The sequence below is a fragment of the Pezoporus wallicus genome, unplaced genomic scaffold (assembly GCF_028554395.1).
Source record: "Pezoporus wallicus isolate ANWC-B61680 ecotype Strahan unplaced genomic scaffold, APGP_CSIRO_Pwel_v1 contig_5485, whole genome shotgun sequence".
NCBI classification, from domain to species: domain Eukaryota; kingdom Metazoa; phylum Chordata; class Aves; order Psittaciformes; family Psittacidae; genus Pezoporus; species Pezoporus wallicus.
The window spans coordinates 1,930,449-1,953,059 of record NW_026641550.1 but is presented as its reverse complement, the minus strand read 5'-3'; the positions used below and the strand labels follow the sequence as shown (position 1 = coordinate 1,953,059).

Genomic DNA, 22,611 nt, shown 5'->3' with positions numbered 1-22,611 from the left:
ATTATGTCACTGTGAAATAATAATACCACTTCTTTGCTAGGATTTCTTTCTGGTGAACTTTAGAGCATTCATCCTCACTAGTTTTCACTTCTTCACCGTTTCATCCACTCCTTAGTCCCCAGCATCCTTATTTTCTATTCTAAAATCTGTATTCTACTAATATTTACATTGGGTTTTTTTGGTTTTCCTCTATTTTGTCACAGTATCCTGTTGTAGTCGACACTTTTACCCTATTTTTAAAATAAGATGGGCTTTTCCCATACTGATTGCCATGGAATCTGGGAGATTTTTTTGCCTTCTGATAAAGCCTGTTCTTCAAATTTTGTTCACATTTTTCTACCTATATTTTAAATCCCCTTTTTTTTCTGGTAATGTCCATCTTAGCTCTAGGAGATAAACCACATACGATTGCACAGTGCCCTCACCTCTCACTATCATATTAAAGAAAGCTACAAAACAGTGAAGATAGAGTCTTGTTCCTTTTTCATCAGTACATCTTACAAGTAGATCAAGAGAAGTAAACTACTGAGTCTGTTCTTGGCAGATGCTATGCTGACTCACTACCACATCTTTATACACTTAGTACTTTTACCTACCCACCTTTTACTTGGGTTTTCTCCTCATTACATTACCCAGTGAACAGTAACTTCAGCACAGGAGAACCTCCTCTGTATTGCTGGCCAGCTGGGAAGGGATCAATGAACTGAGGTGCAGATGTGCCCTATAAGCCCCATCTGGTCATTCAAATGGAGGAAATGTGCTTTGCTGAGTTCATTATTACTAAAATATAATAGTTTAAAAATATTTTAAGTTTACCTTTGGAAGGGAAGGTTTTTATTTTCTTTTATGGTTCTGCACATGCAACACTGTAGGCTTTGCTCAAAATGTTCTGTAGTACTAACGATCAATGCTTTGGCCAAACAGCATGAGCAACTCCACCCCTGCCAGCGTTTTTATCTATATGTCATTGAATTAGACACTTCTGTCACTGTAATGACAAAATCCATCCTTTACCTAATGGTCTTTGTTGACTTGCCATGTGGCCACTAATGTCATTTTTTTGTATATGTCATTCATATGAGGAGGCAGGAAGCTTTCTATAAATTTATTTGCACAGGATCTAGTTGTTTTGCTTAAAAGAAAGCATGCTCATTTATAGTTGATGGGTGGTGTTTCTTCTATTTTTGCCACTCTAATTCCATCTCAGGCAGGTGATCGTGCTTCTTTGCCTGAACATTTACAAATTAAAAATGAAATTTACAAAAGCCTTTACTTATTTTTTCTCCAAAGCTCCATTTACAGACGTGGTCACAGGAAGCCCAGAACAAGTCAATTAGATTTAGATGTAACTAGCTCAGACTTGGGATAGGTTTCAGACCTTTTTTCTTTTTTTTTTTTTTTTTTTTGGGGGGGGGGGGGGGGGAATGGGGACGTGAAAAGTTTATTCTTATTTTGAAAATAAAAGTCCTCTGGTTTTGCCACTGGCCGATGATGAAAAGTGTCACCTTGGGATGTGAGAGCTTTTTGTCTGTTAGGACTGTGTATTTCCAAAAGGAAACTCAGTGTGAGAAGGGACATTTGGTGGAGCAGACACATAAACTGTTGAATTTGTCAGTTTTGTGATGAGTGTCCTGGGTTCAGCTGTAACAGTTATTTTTTTCCATCTTAGTAGCTAGTGCAGTGCTGTGGTTTTCCCTTTCCCATTTTAGTTTTATATTCTCTCCCCTTGTTATTTCCCTTATCATTATTATTATTGGTACCGCCATGTCATGGTGGTACCAGCTCAGACTGAAATCTCAAAGAGTAAGAGTTGGGAAGATCTGTTTTTTCTTTCGATTATGAAGGAAGATGGTAACAAGTTCCACAACTCTTTTTGCATTGCCAAATAAACCTGAGAAATCTGTATCATAGATATTCAGCTAAATAGAAATAAGAATAATTACAGCCCATGTAATTATGTATGTCACACTGGCTTACGTTTGGCCTAGTTAGTACAAAAAGTCTATGCTCAGAAATGCGAACCATATGGAGCATGATACTTTTGTCTCCACAAAAATTAGTTCTGACATCTAACATGAGTTTGTTTTCTAAATCTAACCAGCCTGAACATCCCAGCTTAAATGTTGCATATGATTTGGTTTATAGAAACACAGTAATATAATTAGAAATGGACTCAAATCAAAATGATAGAATTGAATATTGCATACCGCAAACTTTGGTTTCATCTGCGTTTGAACTTTTCACCTTGGACCCAACTCTCACTAAACTGTAGCATAGCTGACTTCATTTTATGGGTACAAATTTGCCCTTGTAAAACTCACACTCTCATTCTATCACATACTTAATTTACAGTGGAAATCTGATCACAGTCACCTCTAATTATCTGATTTGCAGCACTACTTATTGCACACAGCTTATTTGCAGCACAGCTTATTACTGAAGGGCAAAAATAGGCTGTAAACCTTACAGATGCAAAATACATATAGCAGCATTCAGAAACATGCTAGAATTTGGGCTTTTGGAAAACCCTCAAACTACTCTGGAGTTTCAAGTGGCTTGTTCAATGTCAAAACCTTGGTTTGTTTCTTTAATTTAAGCCAACATTTTCTTCAAGACAGACTTAAATGGAAAGCATATTTCTCTCACTGTAGGAAATGCTGAATTAAATACCAAGGATGGAAATCTCTCCAGAAAATGGGCTGGCACAGGTGGCTGGTTTTTGGACAGGAAGATGAGTCCAATATTTGCTGTATTTTGATCTAAACCCTCTCAACATTGCAGTACTTCTGGCTTTGTTTAGTTATTTTTTTCAGTGTCTTTGCTTTCAATGTAGCATCTACAACTGTGCTTCCAGGTGCAAAAGAGGACAGAATTCAGTGGTTTTGCTCTTACTGCAAAGCTCTCTGGTCACCCCTCCACCCCCCTGCTTTTTTCCTACCTCTCTCCCTGTCTCTCTTTCCCACATTTGAATTTCTCTGTGCTCAGCCTTTTCTTTAATGTTGCTTTGTATTGTGGCTGGATTTCCACCCCTCATTCTCTTCAGTTTCACTTAACTGAAACATTAAGTAATCCTGAAGTTCTGCTATGAATTCTGAACCACTCCATTCAAAAATCAACCAAAAAAAAATTTGTCTCTTCTCAGCCAGGGGATGTGATATAATTTTTTTTTTTAAAGTTTCTTGGGAGTATATAATATCATATCTCCAATTTTAAGGGATCCTATTTGACCACCTTTGTAACTTTGCAACTCAAGACTTCTCACTAAGTGCACTACACAGAAAACATGCTGAACTTCTGCTGCTCAGTGGTCTTAGGCTACAGTTAGATTTTTAAATTAGAATAAATAAAAGGCCTGATTCTCATTTGTGAGAGATAAAAGGAGGATCAGCTTTGCACTGGTTTGGACAACAACCTTTGAGACCCTGAAGAAATGAAAAAAAATATAAATCCCATGGAATCAAAAAAGGACAGGGATTTTTTTTTTTCTTTACCAGGGTGGTGTGTGCATGTGTGTTCTTGTGATAAAGCTGTGAAGTTTTTGGCTGCCCTTTTCTGGCTTCTGTTGTTTTCTAGGGGCTCAGTGGGGTAGATAGTTTGTGCTGTGACAGGACATGCCAACAAATTGCATCACTTCTGCCTCGGTGGCCGAGGACAATGACATGCCATATGCCCATGGCAAGAAATGAATGGGGCTCATTTACACTGGCACTGGGTGCCTTCAGCCCTGTCAGTCTTCAGAGGCTATCCATGGCAAATTGGAAAGTAGCACTGGAGTAGCAGCAGCATGAAGAGATACAGGCTGAAAAGCTTCCAGCATTCATAACTTTATGAACAACATGCAGCTTTGAAAGGCAAAAAAAAAATCCATGTGACACCTTGGACGCGCTTATCCCATCCTTTTGCAATTTAACCTTTCATTCTCAGAAAGAGAGTCACCAGTTGATTCTCCCTGTGATTTGGGGTGGTTTTTTTTGCATGTCACTAAAAAAAAATAGAAAATTAAAAAAAAAATCTTTGAGTAAATTCCAGCTGCAAAGAGAAAACAAAAACACAGTGGGTGTCATGCTTCATGCATTCAAAATAGCTTCTCCGCTCAAACAGACTGCTGCAAAGATTTGCCCCAAAGTTGACCCCATTGCCTCTAGTTTGCACTCCAGCAACAACAAAACTCATATTTGACCTCTGACCTTCCTGGCAACACATCATTTGTTTCCATGTGTTGAAGCAAAGGATGATGGGTGATGATTAAAGAGCAATGGGTCTGTTGGTCTGAGACGCTAATGAGGATGAAATGAGAAGGTCAGCGATCATCCTCACATGGCAAACTAGGACATGGAGCTAATCTGTTGTTAATTGTCCTTTACATTTGTTTTAAGGACAGTGGCAAAGATAGGTGGCAGTCATATGTCTCCCTTCTTTATAATCTCTGTAATTAGCACATGAAGTAGTTAGGCTTGCCTGAGGAAGCCTGAAATGTGATTGCAAATGGGTTATTTTATTTTGCTATATTTAATTATTCCATTTCCAATTTGCATTACTCCAGAGCTGGCCAAGGGTGACTGACTGGCAAGTGTGGAGACAGAAATTGGCTCTTTTTTTTTCCCTTTCACACAGGTGACAGTCTGTAAGCTGCATAGTGCATGGTTTCTTCTCCTATTTTTCCCACTAGTGGATGTCTGCCTAAATGTGCTGTGGCTGCTCCCATGGCTGTTAGGCTGCTTAGATTTCTGTGCATCTTCACTTCTCTCCATTTGGCCCATTACCATTCATCTCAAAGTTACCTAGATGTGAAGCAAGAGCATCTGGTCTTCCTGCACTGACTGCCTTGTAACTTCTGTGCCCTGTTGGCCGCAGCTGACATTAAACTGAGAAAGCAGGGGAAAATACCCTGCTCCCTGAACCGATCACACATGCACAAGCTTGTCCTGTAAAATCTCAGCAGCCATAAGTTAACGGGGAATCCTAATTAAACAAGGTATTGCTGGTATCAAAACAAATCCATCTTCAGGACGCTGGTATTTTTGGCAGACCCGGCACTAAAGATGTTGGATACAAACACTTTTCCATTACAAATCCATCTGATACATTCCGGTGAAAAAGGGAAACTAATAGCTCCTATCTCCTGTTTTGCTGATTCTTTTAGAGGAAAAGAAGCCTTTAAGTACGTGTTTTACATTTTTTGATGCTCAGAACACAATTCCTCCTTCACTTCATCTGCTGCTAACTGCTCCTGGTACACAACAGCCCTATATATTATAACTTGTTTTGTCAGCTCTGCTGAGAGAACGTGCAATCCCAGTCTCAAGGTGGTGTCATTTTGGTAGGGTTTCTTATTTTTATTTTTTAGACATATTCTCCCCCTGCACAACTGATGGGTGTGCTCAGCCTCTCAGAGGGAAACAAATCTGCTAGCCAAATGGCAATCAGCTGGTGAGCTAAAGCCTGAGAGCTTTAAAGTATTTGTCTAGTGAAGAGTTTACTGCAGTGCTAATCATAACACACTCATTAATTACTCATTTGGATTAAGCAGAAGGGTCAGAGGAGCCATCTTGACAATCCATGCCTATCAGTGTCCTTTTCCTGCCAATTAGTACAGAGACAATTTCAATGGCTGCAGCCTCTGCTTTTACACCTCCACCACCACCTGCTTTCGCCCTTTATCCTGCATAGCACATTAGCCACAACTGACAGCCAGCACATGGGCTTCAGTTTCAATGCAGCACCTTGTCAGGTATGAGCAAAAAGTGGATTACAGGCTAGAAAAGAACCTGGGCTAGGAACCAGAAAAACACTAGTCTCCACTTCCTTCTCCAGGATTTCTGAATGGGAGTCTTGAAGTGGATCTGTTTTTCTATCAGCCTTTGGTACAATGAGAATGGCCATTGTAGTGATGTGATTTGTGGTCATCAGGGCTAAACAAAAGCAGAATCCCAGATGAAAGGAGCTGAACAGCTGTTCTGCTGTTATAGCACACATAGGAGAGGAAGGGTGAGAAAGCTGGCAGGGTGAAATGGCGGATTTCATGTGAGTTGATTAGGCATGTAAGTTGCAAAGGAAACAGCATACCTGTCCTTGCACTTTCCAGAACAAAAAGAACATCCTTAGAGCTGACGATACATTTCAAACTTGGAGGCTATCCAGAAATTCCATGCAAACACCTCTTACAGTCCTGTATCAGGAAGCTCAGCTCTCAAGATCCGTCTGACATGTCAAGAGTGACTCTATTGGTCGCAGGAAAATTATCCTCAATTGGTGCCAATGCAACTGTTCTCCTTTTTTCACATATGTTCTTTTTAGGAAAAACTGACTGGAAATTTAGAGATTCCTGATCCTTCTGCACTCCTGAAATACATACTCCGTTCTTCAGCAAATTCTGGACTCCCTTTGAAATATGTATGTTCTCAAGTGGTCTCAATACTTCATTTAAAAATGCTTCCATCTGAGGAGCAGCTCTGTAGAAAGGGACCTGAGGGTTCTGGTGGAAAACAAGCTCAATATGAGTGAACAGCATGCTGCTGTGGTAAAGGAAGCCAAGAGGATGCTGGGTTACATCAAAAAGGGCATCACCAGGAGAGATAAAGATGTCATAATCTCACTCTACTTAGTGCTTGTCAAGCCACGCCTAGAATACTGTGTGCAGTTTTGGTCCTTGTTATACAAAAAAAGATGAGGACAGGCTGGAGAGGGTCCAGAGAAAGGCCACAAAGATGATCAAAGCACTGGGAAAGCTGCTGTATGAGGAAAAGCTGAGAGAACTGGGTTTGTGTTCAGTCTTCAGAAAAGAAGGCTTAGATGAGACTTTATCACCATGTTCCAGTATTTAAAGGGTGGCTACAAAGACGGTAGAGACTCCCTTTTTACAAGGAGTCACATGGAAAAGACAAGAGATAGTTGGCAAAAGTTACTCCTGGAGGGATTCCAACTGGACACAAGAGAAAATTTTTCACAATGAGAGCAGTCAGCCAGTGGAATCATCTCCCCAGGGAAGTGGTGGATTCCCCAAAGTCAGATAATTTTAAAATTCAGATGGACAGGGCCACCTTGTCTAGGTCATGCTTTACCTGGAAAGATTGGACCAGATAAGCACTGAGGTCCCCTCCAACTTGGTATTCTATGATTCCATGATTAAACTATCAACAACAGATATCCTAACCTAACCATAAATATACTTAGACATATTTTCTTCTGGTGTGTTGGCTGCTTGATCTTCCCAGCAAGCGGTGGGCTACCTTTGCCTCTGGTCAGGGCATGAAATCCAGGTAATTGTATACTGACCTTCTGCCCCAACCTTTTAGTTCACAGGCATTGCTCAGTTCTCATGCACAACTGTCTCACAGTTGTAATGGAAACCGTGATGTCTCAGATGCAGCTGCTAGCGAGTATTGCCAGTTTAATGGCACTTAAATTCTTTTCAAACTTTCTTCTTTCTTCTTTTTTTCAGCCCGGAGAAGAGAAGGCTGTGTGGAGACCTCATAGCAGCCTTCCAATACCTGAAAGGGGGCCGATAAGGATGCTGGGGAGGGACTATTCATTAGGGATTGTAGTGATAGGACAAGGGGTAATGGGTTAGAACTTAAACAGGGGAAGTTTAGATTGGATATAAGGAAGAAAATCTTTACTGTTAGGGTAGTGTGCCACTGGAATGGGTTGCCCAAGGAAGTTGTGAATGCTCCATCCCTGGTGGTGTTCAAGGCCAGGCTGGACAGACCCTTGGGTGACATGGTTTAGTGGGAGGTGTCCCTGCCCATGGCAGGAGGGTTGGAACTAGATGATCTTAAGGTCCTTTCCAACCCTAACTATTCTATGTTTCTATGTTTCGATATTTCTTTCACCACTGAGGAATAGCTTCTTTTCATACACTCTCTCAAAGTCTTACGTGGACTCCAAGTTTGGCTAGAGATTAACATGAGAATTCAGGATATATAGAAAACTATTGTATTTTACTAGTTCACTGATTCAGGGGAATCAGTGTTTTTCTGTGTAAAATGGAGGTGGAGGAATATGGTCAGGACCAAAATAACTCTATTTATATGTATTTCTTTGCATTCATTCATTAATATCCTCTACTTCCTGTCATGCTTTATCCCTATATTTTTTAACATTGAACCTGCGTGTGTTTTAATCACTTAAAAGCCAACCTCATTCTTTTTGTTTGACAACTCAGTCACCTGAAATGTCTGAGCAAATGAATCCCAGGGTTAAACAGTAGGGCACTGGCCTGAAGGCATTCCTTGTAAGCTATCTTTGGCTTTGGAGCTTTCATCCCTTGGTTTCTTCTCCTTGGTTCACAAAAGGATAAGTGTTTTAAAACAAAGTTTCACCTTAGAAGCAGAGAAGTAACTGGGTGATAAAAGCACAGCATAAATACAGAAGCCAGTGAAATTCCTTTGGGATATACTTGAAGATTGTTAGCTTACCATGTTGTCCAGGAGGACTGGTGGAGTCTTGTAAATGTGCATAGATAACAGACTGAGTGATTGGTTTAGTACTTTAAACTAAAACTTTGATTTTAAGCTTTAAACAACTCCTTCTTGAACACAAGTAAAACCACAGTTAAAAAACTGCAAAGCCAAATCCTGACGGTTTAGAAACAAATATACTGGAAGAAAATTACTTGCAGTATTAGCTGCGCATTTGTAAAATACACACAACAGTTCCTTGAGCTGTTTGCAGCAGAACCATGTCGGTGCCTCTTCCTTCACTGAAGAGTGCCAAGCTACTTACTTACTACTCAGATAAACTTTCAGTAACTGGGATTAAACCACAAAGACTTTGAAAAGGTAATGATTCAAGAACTGTAAGCAGTAGATGAATACATTTTGCAAACAAATAACTTGCCTGGGATTTTTTCAAATAAAGAGAGGGAGACTTTTCTTTAGTAAATTACTATCTGAGAACCCTTTGCTCATACCTGCATCAACCGTACTTGCTGTATCCGTTCAAAGCAGTGCTTCCACTCGAACACATAAAAAAACTAGAAGTCACACAGAGAAAGCATTGGCCACTTCATAGAAACTTTTGATAAAGGTAAATCACATGCATATGCCTATCTCATGAACTCTCCTCTGTGTTAATAAACAGAATATCACATTCAAAATAAATTTATGCCTGTTCCAAGCCACACATCTCAAAGGAAATTACAGTTTAACTTCTGTAACCATGTCAGAGGCACATTAAGTGAGTAATCTGCTTCTTTTCTTTGACATAAATCAACTCTAGCCTTAAAAAAAAACCCAACAAAATATAACTTTTGCACCTTTATCTGACAAACAGCAGGGTTTCAAACTGTTGCACCTTTTTTTGCAGGAAACTGAGAAAGGAACAGAATTTGCACATCTCTGGATGTTAGCCTAAAAATACTGTTTCCTTAAATTCAGTAGTTGTTTATCAAATATTTCTACTAATCAGCCTAAATATTTTTGCAAGACATTGGCAATTAGTTCACTTAGCAGAAGCTGGAATTCACAGGAATTGGGAGTTCTACTGACAGCATGCCCTGCTAGGCTTGGTATACTGGCAAAGGTAACTTTAGTCAGTATGAAGTCAAATTAAGTTGAGATCTTCCCTGACACTACAAGGGAATTCCTTAGAGATATGGGAATGTATTTTTGTTTGCTGCATTTTGTGACCTGAATGAATTTCTGTTACTAGAAAGGGACAGTGACTTGGACATCCAACATAAAGTGAAGTAGGCTTCTAGGTCCTAGATACTCAACTACTGTCAAAATAGGAGACATCTGAACTCAAGGTGTTCAGAAAAGTTCTTACCTGCCTGGAGTTCAGCTTCAGGCCCAGGTGATGACAACCTGGGCATCTTAGTGCCTGGCTTACACCTTAAGGTCAAGCAGTCATTTGATAGTGTACAAAAGTGGTCCCAGGAGTGCAGCCCTTTCCTAGAAGAAAACATTTGACCATGACTTTTCTTTTTCTCTCAGACTCAGCGTATTACTCCCTGTGTAGTCATATAGCACATCACAGGAAAGATATTCCTTTTCACTCCTCCACAAAGTATTAAACCCTGAAGAGGTGAAAGATGTGCGCTTTAAGCTTCTTGGGCTTTGATGGGACTCAAACCAGTCTCTGCCCTATTCTAAATAAGAGATTCTGACCAAAAGCACACAAAATAGATCATATCTCAATATTTAACTGAGATGGCACTTTAATGAGAGTCTAAGGCAAAACGCCTAAGTAGGGAAATACTTGTGAAAGAGGAAAAGAATTGCCGTTTTCCCCCTCATCTGCTGCTTACCCAACCCTTAATAAAAAATTGTGATTTAAAAAAAAATCTTAAGAGAACATTGCATTTCACTTTTTCTAAAAGGATCTGTTGCCCATGCAAGTGAAAATGATGCTACCACCACCCTTCCATCGCTACCATGATTTAAAAGAGTGAGCTTGTTCTGTGCAAGCAACAGATAGAGAAAAATATCTTTAATTAAAGTTTCTGGGCTGCAGACCACAGGAAGAAAAAAAAAAGGACTTCCACCCAAGTTAGGTCTCCATTTGCCAGGAAGAACTTTTTAAGACATACCTACTTCTGCAGCATTTCATATTGGCTGGGTCTAGACAGCTCTGTCCTCACTGTGGGGCGATTACTATTCTACCATATAGCTAGCCCAATCATCTAGAAACCTATTACTGATAGTGAAAACAAACATCCCTTGAATCATTAAAAAAAAAAAATTAATTACCAAAACTAAATAAGAATTAATAATAACAGTTTAACTTACTCAGTAAAATTTAACCGATTAAAAATACCTATGCAGTGTCATTGTCACACACGTCACTAGTGGTTTGGATTCTCTCTTGGTTATCTTTGCGTAAAACAGATGCTTACAGACATGATGCCATGACTAGCATCAGGAGATAAAGCAGAAGGGCTGAGCCAGTCTCTCACACCAACACTGCCAGTGTTCAATGAACACAGGTTTCCACAGGTCTTCAGTTACAGGTTATGAAGGAATTCACCCAAGGAAGGACAAGAAGAGTACTAACAGCCCAACTCTTCTATATTTCTTAGTGGGAACCTCATTTTGTTGGAACAATTCTGGACTTACTGTCACAGACCAACCTCATGCAAGAGCAGCTGGTAAATTTGACCCATTATAACCAGATTGACCTCACATGAATACCTCAACTCAAGAAAAGCTATTCAGCAGTTTTAACGCCAGAGACTTAATCCTCCAAAGTTGCTCTGGACAAATGTATATGGCTAAAAAAATTTGTGTACCTGACCTAAAATAGATGGTGTGTATCAATAGTACACAGATTTTCTAGACATTTTGTACTTTTACACTGATATGAACGTGCATTTTTACCTTTTTTTATGCTAGATGCCTACATATGTAGACCAGGGTATGTTTGGTGGAGAAAGAGACAAAGCACAGGTCTGTTTTAACTTCCTTGTCTAGACATTAGGCTTCTATTGAAGCCATTTAGCAAGTCCTTTCAGCTTAATAAGACTGCTGACTTTCATTGTCAATAACTCAATAACAAGCAGGAGCTATAGCTAAATATACATCATCTGTTTTTACAAGCATTCAGGGTGGAGGCATCAATGAATTGCATTTTCAAGTGCTTATCTTTAGAACACTTAACCACCAAGTCCCAAAAACATTGCTGAAGTCTCATCTAGAGACTTCATATCCTCTGGAGACTTCAGAAATACTTTGAAACAGTCCCTAAAAGCTATCTGAAATTAGTTGCATTACAAGTGTGGTTGAAAATTACATACTCTGTGCATTCAGCAAGATACAGAAGCACAAGACTGGTGTTAGACAGTTTTCTGGAAAGATCTTTACAGGCAGTTAGTGCAGACTGCTTATAATTTCCTGTGGTAGGTTCCCATGCATATGTGTGCTGAGAGATACACAGGTTGAAGCAAAGACAAATTCTAGAATAAGCAAATATCTGATCTGCATCCAAACCCAGACTTAAATTGTTTTGTAATAAGCAAAACTGTAAAGCAATTTCATTCTCTTAAACTTCATGTCTCAAACTTTGTGTTCACACACAAGCAGCACAAGCTCTCCCTCTCATCCCCTTTTTTTTTGCTGTGCATTGGGTAACTAGCTGCACACTGCTCGCTTATTTTCCACAGTTTTCTTGAGACCAGCACATCATCCTTCCATCGCTGTAGAAAACCTGGTGTACCATTAATCAGGTTTGCCAATCAACATGCAGGGATGAGCATAATGTACAGACACACTTAATCAGGTCTACTATACTGTTAATCATGTGTATGCTAATAGTTATGGAGGATGAACCATTTAGGACACTGGCTTTCTGTTCTGATTGGCTGTGTTTTCTATCTGTTAACTTTCCCCTCTTATTTTGGTTTTTTTCCCCCCTCTTTATTCCTTCCACCCAAAATTTTGACTGCTGAAATTATTTCAGTAAGGCTACTCATATAATTAAAGATATATTTAAGTAATGGGGGAAAAAATAAAGAAAAACAGCGAACAAAATCATGGACAGATTAAAATGTTAGATTCACAAGCTGATAGACTGAAAAACTATTATTTTTTATATAAAAGAAGCATACTTTGCTTCTTCAGAAAGTGTTCTTGCTCTCAAGAGCTATGAATACAAATTACAATTTAAGCACCAGACTATGTTAATTTCCAAGATAGATTCTGAATTTGTGAACTAACTTTTAATGGCAAAGGATCTGAATGTATTCCCTTTTGGTAATCAAAAGCAAAATATAGCAGTAACATTCTTTGGCCGTTCACTGGAAAGTGGTTGAGAGAGAACAAGTAGCAGCCAAAAGTAATCCCTCAAGCAGCCCTGTAGTTGAGAGTTTGCATACAGTCAGGGCTATCTATGGCAGGGCTGAAGGATTCAATCAGAAGGAAGTGTGAAGTGCTTAGGAGAAGGGGTGGGGAGAGAAGCTGAGTGAGAGGCACAGAAAAAATGAGCCTGCCAGTGGTTAATTGAGCATATAGATTCCTAATGTGTCAGGCACTACCCTCTCGGATGAAGGATGACACTTTTTAGGGAGCATCTTCCTTTGTTACCATTTTAAGACTAATGAAGCCTGCAATTCATAACCCTGATGCTGGGTACTTATCTGCTGCCAGGGCAGTCAGTACAGCAGAAGACTATAACTTTGTGTGTACAGGTTTTAAATATATGGTTTGGGGGCACATAGCACAGAATTGTTGTGTAAACAGTTACAGCTCTAGATAACACTTCTATAAGGGAAAAATAATTTGCAAATGCAAGAACAGATATCTGTCATGTAGATAATTTCTAACATCGGGAATCTTAAGTGTTTAAGAGAGTATATTTTGTATTTTTTCTTCATCTCTTTAGTTTTTTTGGGTTTGTTTTTTGTTTTTTGGGGGTTTGGTTTTGTTTTGTTTTGTTTTTTATTATTATTTAAGTGAACCAGGCCTGTTTACTTTTATAGTCTCTACGCAGCAAGGCTCCATTATACAAAAGTTGTGGGTTTTTTCCCCTGCCTTCAGGTCACTTGTTAATGAGCTGAGCACTGGGAGAGGATGGAATTGATTACAATGGGATACAGGCAGAGACATTGCCTTTAAATTTCCATAGAATTAGAAGAATGAACAAGAGAAAGAAGTCATGTTTGTCAGCAGTCCATGGAGATGCTTTTCTGTGGAGGTTGATGAGAGCACCTTACAATCGGTTGGATAAAATTTGGGTGCCAGTTAGAGGAGTTCTGGGACCCACCTCAACCCCACCTTGTGTAGTCTCTGACCTCCTTAACCTCCGCAGGGCTTCTTTTATGAGAGTTCCCAGCCAGATGGTCGAGTCATCAAACCTTTATGAGCACAAACTCCTTTTACCACTTCACAGCTTCTTCCAGCCTAAAAGCAGGGAGGGTAGACGTGTGAGGGAAAGAAGCTAAAAGGTGTTAAGGATAAAAACAAGACATAGGGGTACCTTCTTTCTGGGTTGGTAACTTAGTGTGATGTCTGTGGTTTTGGCACTCCCTGCCTGTGTTGATGTTATTATGAATGTGTTTACATCTTCCAGTACAAAACACTTAAATGGAAAAGCACAGAATTATTTCCTACCATACACGTTCATTTTATTACACTGCTAAATGAGCATTTAGATTTTTTTTTTTTTTTCAATTTCTTCAGTTTCTGATTGTTTAGGACATTTTAAATCCATTTGGTTTTGGTGGGTTTATACTGCTAACAATCACTGCTCTGGTTTCAGAGGAGTGATCTGTAGTGGCAGAAAATGTTACCTACCTTCATTGGCAATAGGTGACTTAAATTACATGAGGCCTAAGCCCAGCAAAGTGACCTTGTTAACTTTATGAGAACTATACTCTGGTTTCCACCTGCATGCAAGGGAAAAAACCTCACTTATGAGGAAGTCAATTTCCAAGCACTTCTCCAAGAGGAAAGTTAACTCAGTCACCGATTCCTGGATTTAAGGGTTACACTTTTCCAATTAGAGAACACACACAGAACAGCAAAACGTGTAAAACTGCAACATTGCCAAGACATGCTATAACCATCCTTTGATGCACAGAGCTAATTTTAGAACCTTTGAAATCAATTCTTATCAGTAGCAGGTAAAGTCAAAAATAGAAGACCCATGAATCTGGGTGAGGTCAGACTCCTTTACAGGTTCAGGTTGATTGGTTTGCAATAAAACCACTGAGATCTGCCAGTTTTTAATGAGCTTTTCTCTGAAGAGGTGAACTTGTATTTTCACTGGGGGTTACTCTTGAGGGTATGTTTCACATGCCTGTCCTAAACATTCCCTCTAGACCTTGCTGCTTTCCCACATTAAAAATCATCAGGTGAGTTGGTGGGTTTTCACCAAGGTATGATATATTATATCAGACCTTCCACCAAGCCTGCCTTAGTGAGAGAAGGGTAACACTCCCTGGATGTTGCTCATTTTATGTTCATTTGATTTCACTTGCAGATGATGCAGCCATAATAAATAATTCTAGCAAAGGATCTACCCTCTAGTTGTGAAAATGGATCTTGACTCAGAGGCCAGTGAATTTCTTTTGAGGAGAAGGTAAGTAGGATGTACTGTAGAAATTTACTCTGCCACTTTGCTGTACGAATAGTAGGCACCTAGATGCGACTGAAAAATGTTTAACAAACAATAGGAAATCACCCTAAACACAGATGAGATGTACTTTGTAGAAGCGTTGTTTCCAGACACTAATACTAGCTGTACAGTTTTGGTTCAGCTTTGGTTATTGTTCTTTTTAGATTTGACGATGTGCAGGTGCTGTATGTTTAAATACCTTTTATCTGCTGTTACAGGAGAAGAAATAAAGGGTCTGTTTTTTGGTCTTTCCACAATACCACTAGGTTTACATAGAGTTGCCCTAGGAAAATTCAGTGTTACACTGACAACTTTAGTCTTCTCACCTTCTTGCAGATTGTTTTATGGAGTTTCTATGAGGATAAATTTTTAATCTGAAACTTGTTTAATACATAGCAAATACATATTTGCTAACAGGCTTGCCAAGAAGAAGTACAAATCTAGCACAATTAGTATTGATTTTTAAACTGTAAGCATCTCATTAGAGAATGTATTTTGCAGTACTATCTAAACTCTAGGCTGTGTCCTGGAAGATGCTAAGAAATCAAAGACAATATAATTAAAGTAAATGGCTTTAAGAACTATAAAGTTCATGTGGAAACAGTATTTTTAATATAGCTTTATTAGACACCTGGATTAAGTTAATGTGTTTGAAAGTTGCATAAATGTTTGTAGAATATCAACATGCCCATGCTATCATTGTAGATGGTTGGCATTGGATACCTACTTTCATCTTTTCTTGAGAAATCACCCTCACTTGTGCACTGTCCTTCACAACATGTTTTCTGTTGTTGATTTGTTGTTTTTTTTAAAGAGGAAAGTAACTCCCCAGACACATAGAATGCTTTCTTTTTTTTCTTTTTTTTTAAAAAAAAAACAACATTAAGCATGGGACTAGCAGAACCTAAGAAATTCAGAGTTAAGTCTAAAACTCTGTCCTTAACTCACCCCGCTGTGCTTAGGTATTATAGCACATATGGTATGAACCCCCCACTGCTCTGAGGCCCCCTGATTAAGTGCTGCAATACTGTACCTAGACACAATGTGGTGACTTAAGGAGAGAATTTTAGCTTTAACCTGAATGTCCTGGTTCATGTGAGACTGTTAATGTTATTAGAACATAAAGTGGGTGGTTTAATACCTTATATATGGTGCTTAAAGTCAGCAGCAGCTGCCAGGGACTGGGTTCCTGCACTGGTTTTTGCTAGGGGGAGGGGAAATCAGTTGTTTTCCTTGCAGTAAAAATAGAGCACGAGACCTCTTTTTAAATTAAAAGAAAGTTTTATTCACTGTAGATGAGCTACAAGAAAGTAGTGTAATCAGCAAAACAAAACAAACTTGGGAGGGTAAAGCTGGATCCTTTGAGAGTCTGAGCAGACGCCAGTTTTGCTATAGTGAACAAAGCTCATTCTTTGATCTTTGTGTTTCTTCTCAAGGCTGCTTGTCTGGTAACATCTTAAGAGATATTCCTAGCATTTGGCAAAATCCTGGGGTCCTGACTTCAGACATTTTAAGGATGCTACTTGTGAATATAACAGCAGATTGGACAAAGAAATAGGCTACACAAAAAAACAAGTAAAGCTGTAGGGATTTAGCCACAAAGTTATCAATAACATGGTTTCTAAGTCCGAAATGTTTACTTGTGTAAACCAAGACATTGTTTCACAAGTAGGCTAATTTAACTGACTATTCTCAAAAGAATATGCTACTCAGTGCTAGATTATTACCAGCAAATTTCACTAACTGAAGATTTGTAAATAGAGTTGGAAGAATTTTCCATAATAAGAGAGCAAACATCAGAGCCTGCTCCCTGCTTGGTAAATGAGAGATTCAGATGTGAATAATTCAAGTAGATAAAGATTCAAATGTGAAATTTCTGTCTTATTGATCGGAGGTGATTCCTAAAATTGGGCTGTCAGAAGTGTTCAGCTGTCCAGAACACTTCTGGCTCCCCATTAAGACATGCTAACATGTAAGCTGCATCCCAGAAACACAAAGAAAGGGTTTGCTAGGACTCTTCTTCCTTAGTCTGGATATACACATCTTTTCTACATCTTTGTAGGGTGCAGAGGAATGAAACACCCTGGCAGTCGGTTGTTGCTTTGGCGTAAAAGACTAGGAGACATCAGCTTAAAGCAAACAGGTCTCCGAGCATTTCAGCATGTGGTGACTGTCCTGAAGCCCTTGTTTAGAATTAACTCTGGGAGTGTTTGTGTATACACAATTTTTGTCTCGTGTTACCTCTCCCAAGTGCAAGTTCAGGATGTTCACTGATACTTCACTGGAAAACAAAGCCCCTGTTGATAGGTGCTCGCTTGCTGGCTGGGGTGTGGGGAAATGTAGAAATTCAAACTATTTCACTTCCAGTCTTTCACTCCTTCCATGGGGATCTAGAGATAGCTCCAGGTTAAAGAGGTACACTTCACACACACCCTCAGCAGAAAGTTTTCACTTCTGCTGCCTTGACGTGTGCCTCCCCATATTTACGTGGTGAGTATGTTTTCCTGATGAGGTTTTCTGGAAAGTGCAGCGATCCCTGCAGGGGTCTGCACTCACGCTTCTGAAGGGCTCTGAATCTGTTTGAGTGGGGCAGAAGGTCTTTACCATGTGTGAGAAAGCAATGTTTGCTGAAAAAAACTTGAGGATCCTAGGTAACTGAAAGCAATTGGGAAAGTATATTTACGTTCTTCATGTTAAAAAGGTGTTTAAATGGATATTGGTAAAAAAATAGAGATTTGTGAGTCACAGAAACATGCTGTAACAGTAACACGTGCACACCGAGAGTGTCTGGAGAAAGCAAACAGAGTAAGTTTTGTTGAGTTTTGTAGATTACGCTTAGAAATGCAAAATAGAAACATTGAAATAATACACGTGAGCGAAGAAGATTACGTTGTTCATTGTCTTTGGGAAATACCTGCAGAAAACAAGAAGTTAAAAGAGGGGTGGGGTGGGGGGTGGAGCTGAAACAGTTTGAGTTGCATCTTTGGGGCTTTAGTAGGCTTCTGGCTCAACAGTTTACGCCAGCCTGGCCTGGATCCTTCACACCAGGATAAATTTCATGTTACGAAGATGAATGGCAATGAAGAGCTATGTAATTATTAGTTTTGCTGCGAGCCGATCAATCATCTGGGATGAACTGCTTGCAGAGGTCACGCATGACCTTTCGGCAGGAGCGTCACTGGCACAGCGACCGCAGTTTGCTGGCAGCAGCCGTCCCCCGCTGGCTGCATTATCACAGGCCTGGCAGCGCTAAAAGGCGGGCCCGCATTCCTTGTCACTGGGACTCTTATAATTATGACAAATGACTAAATGTGTTATTTTCAGCAAAGCGATGGCAGTCAAAAGGGGTACTTAGGGTTTGTAAGAGGTGATGGCTGGCGTGGCTTTGAAGGCTTTTCCTTTTCTTGACTTAGGCCAGACTGAATCATACATGGCCACCCCACTGGTAGCTGAGCAGCGTGTGAAACCCATTTCACACGTCTGCACTGCCTTACAGCTGCGATGCCCTCTTTTCATCCCCAACAAAACCAGAGCCGGTGGCTGCTGCCTCTTCAAAACAGGCGCAGTTTGGTGGGGGAAACTTTGCTGGCTTTGTTTTAATCGGGATGAATGGGAAATCCCAAACACTGAAGTGTATTTTACTGGAGTCTGGGATGGGGGGGGGGGGGGGGGGGGGTTGCTGAATGAACAAAGCCCAATAGGAAATGTAGCCCCAATGGTATTTTTGACAGCAGAGCAAGCTTCTCCATCCATAAAGACAATGGGCATGGGAGTTGTAAAATATATACAGAAAAAAAAAGTGCTTTTCTGGAAAGTCATTTGAAAAAAAGAAACATCAGCAGCGTGTTTAGGACCTGAATCTTGCAATTTCCCCTTGCATCACTGAAAATACCAAAACTGAACATTCCAGAGAGAATCTAAAAACTTCTCTAATTAAAAATTTTTAAAATGAGATAAATATTGCTAAAATATATTACTGTGTGAATGAATAGTAGAGGGTGGAGGAAGGATTGTAAATGCAGAGTTCGTACCATAGAAAATAAGGACTAAAACAGCTCTTAAACTGGTGCTTGCCTGCCTTAAACCAATGCAACAGTCTTGCTTTTGATATTTGCAGATATGACTCATGTTTCATTCCCTTATCTAAAATGATACACATGCATGCAAAACCTGACATAATTCTGATTTACAGAGCCTGAAGTGAAAACACTTGATGCTTCTTTAAACAGCAGAAAAACTATTTTCTGATGGGTTTTTTTTTAAGTTTTGTTTTTAAACTTTTTTCAGGGACATGCTGTATTTTCTCCATTAACAAATAGTATCAGGCAACAGAAGTATCATGAGTGAATCTGCCCCCTCACAATTTACTTTGTCTTCACTAGAGGTTGTGTAATTTGGATGGCATGACTTGGACAAGAGTAAATACTTTTGGGCTTTTCAGCTCTCAGCAGATCAATGAAATATCTAGTAAAAAAAATTAGCCTGGTGGACAGTCCCTGATTCCTGGAAGATTTGCCCAAGCAACAGAGCACCAGATAACCAAATGACATGTCATGCAGCACAGCTAATGCCCAGCAAGACAATCCACTTCCCTGACATGCAGTACCTGTCTTATCACACTTTGGATTATCTCTTTTTCATGGTTTTTCCTGGCTCACCTGAAGTAGAGCAGCTGAGCAGCTGGCATTCTCTGTGCCCTGCACAGCAGTGGCACAGGTACAGCTTTGCCTCACATTGCACAGATGTTGGATTCCTATTACTCCAGTCAGCCGGGAGCAGAGGAGCTGCTGAGGACCCATGGCAGAAGTGACAGGAAAAAAGGGCTATTTACCCTTTTTCCTACCCCCCGCCTTTGCCTCCTTTCTATTTGATTATGTGCCCATTTGCAAAGCTGGGCCCCCAGGCGGAGGGCTTGAATTACAAACAGCTTGACAGTGACACTAATTTCATACGCCTGCCACCTCATCCTGTGCATGTAAGGTCACCTGTTACATCTAGCAGTTATGATGAAATATCTTTTCCATAGCTTATTCAACTTGTGAGGCATCGCTCAGTAATGGGTCTGGACTGGCTCAGCAAAGTCTTAGCCATCTTATTCCAAAAGGTAAAACAGGGCCTGGTCAATTACTTGTTTGTGGCAGATTTCAGATTAATTCAGTGGAAATGCAGATTGCATTTAATATTCTTTATTCCTAAATTTAGTGTTCTGTGAACACCTTAGGTTGTTATCTTGCTTTTGTTTCATAAGGAGTATCAGAACATGAGAGCTTGATGACAAAAGAAGTAAATACTTGCACTGAGAAACTTTTTTATAACCTACTATTTTCATATTTTTCATACTTTTTGTACTCTACATTTTCATTAATCATGCTGAATCGTATGGACTACAGAAATCACACTCTTACAAACTTACTTCAACATTTATATTACCATGGTTGTATTATTGCTGCTACAGCTTACTCTTCCCTTCACTCAGATCCTAACCAACACACTTCTCCAAAACAATGGAAACAAAAACAGCTAATGAAATCATTGTAGCCTTTAAATAAATAACTTACTTTTGGTGATGGGCTATTCAACAGGCTTATAACTAATTTATAGACAAAAAATTTTTGGAAGCCTAAGATTTCCCTACTTCTCTCTCTCTCTCTAAAACAAACCACCAGAATGAAGTCAACAACAAACAACCCTCAATACTGACAAAAAATGGGGTTTATTGCATGTGCTGTGACTGGTGGGAGCTGTATATGGATGAACCTGTCCCTGCTAGTACAATCACTTTTCTTGCAGAACAGATTAGATCCATGCAATCTGGCCATCGGGAAGGGTCCCTATCCCACAGCTGTTCCCAAGCTACATTTCAGAGGGGTTTAAGTCCATGCTAGATATCCTGGGCCAAAAGCTTGCAGGCTGTGGTAAGAAAGGATTAATATCTGTGTCTGATAGCTGAGAGTCTTCCCTGTCATATTTTAATTTACTAAGGTAAGACAAGACTCGTGTGTCAAGGCCTTTTGGCAATCTCACAGGTAGACATTCACCTCTCTGATGATAGTTGCCATTTTGTTCCCCAAAGCCACTCCTGAACTCAGGGTAGAACATAGGCACCCGGTCGTCACACTGTTATGGTGTCTATGGACTTTACAGACTGTGTCTGCATGTTGACAATAAAGAAAAATCTAGACCCAAACTCAAAGACTTAAAAAAAACACAAAACAACAAAAAAACAGATCTCTGACCATGATGTTTTCTTATTTATGGGTTGATCCCCACAGCAATTGAGGAAGCTAAGTTGGCAGCTCTGTGGCTTTAATGTCTTCTGATTTTCCATCTGCACATTATTATTTCTTATTTTTGTTTAATGGGATATCTGCTTTAATTCTGTGTTTTTTTCTGATAATGGCATTTTCAAGGAAAACAGTCATTTTTTCTTTTCTTCTGGTTTCCTTCAAAAAAAGCCCCACAAATGTGACAGTCACCCAGAATATAGCAACTTAATTTCATAAGGAAATAGTTTTTCAAAGTTCCTCTAAGATCTGGTGCTTGAATATTCCCATTCTGTTTATATTTTACCTTTTCATAGATTTCATTTCTAAGTTATGCATTCATTGTGCCATGTTTTCATTTCTTAATTCTAAGAATTTAAACCCTTTTTTAATTTCATTCTTAAATGTAATAAAATAATTAGAGAAAGACAGACACTTTAAAGCAGTTTTTTAACCTCCAGAAATTCTTGGAAATATCCTGTTCTCTGCTTGTGTTAAAGCCCAATCCCTAATTTCAGCATGCTCACAGTAAATAGAAAGCCTATTAAGTAAATGACAGAGAGTTTTTGGGGTTTTTTTCTTTTGCCAGAGTTTACAGCTGTAGCGAACAGTTTGATGCAGCTCTAATTTCTAATTATGACATACTGGGAGTGGAGGAGGTTGTCAGTTTTGCTTGTTCCTTGGTGAGAGACAGAATGATTTTATACTTTGCCAACCAATTTATCCTCCTCTATTGAAAAGCTAAGAATAATCACTGCATATTAATTGATAAACAGATGTGATCAGCATTTCAGAATTGCCACTAGCTTGTCATCAACATGACCAATCAAAAGCCCAAGAAAATAAATACTAACCCAGTTCAAGATATGTGTACAGCAATGCTTTTAATTTGGGGCAATGATCTCAATGCAGTTTATTATAATCTGTTTCTGTTATGGGCAAGTTGCTTAGGATAAATGTGTCTCTTTCTGTCTGCAGCTTCTACCAAAGCAGTTATTACAAAGACAAAACGAGGCAGGGAGATTGGATGTGTGGAATACCTTAAACGAAAAATGAAATTGCTAATGTGTTTTGAGGGCATTTCTTAATTCAGAAGAAGTGATCCAAATGTTAGAAGAGAGATGCTGCAGCAAGAACAGTTTTGTTTGCTAATGCAAACAGATGTGAGGATAAACTATTGAAACTAACAAGTGTATTTAATTCACTTCAAACATTGAGGGCTAAAGGCTGAAACCATATAAAGAGGACTCTTGAAGTGGACCAGCTGCCCAGGCCTTTTAAGTAGTCTGTACCAGCA

General features: G+C 39.4%; 1 long non-coding RNA gene across 2 annotated transcripts in view; it reads left to right on the top strand.

The window, feature by feature from the left end:
* Positions 1 to 14,556: 14,556 nt before the first annotated feature.
* The window catches only part of LOC130607283 (uncharacterized), a 29,954-nt gene continuing 21,899 nt past the window's right edge, over positions 14,557 to 22,611 (top strand). For both annotated transcript variants that reach the window (XR_008974207.1, XR_008974208.1), the window contains exons 1-2: positions 14,557 to 14,788; positions 14,917 to 15,015. This is a non-coding gene — a long non-coding RNA (uncharacterized LOC130607283). The remainder of the gene's footprint in view (positions 14,789 to 14,916; positions 15,016 to 22,611) is intronic.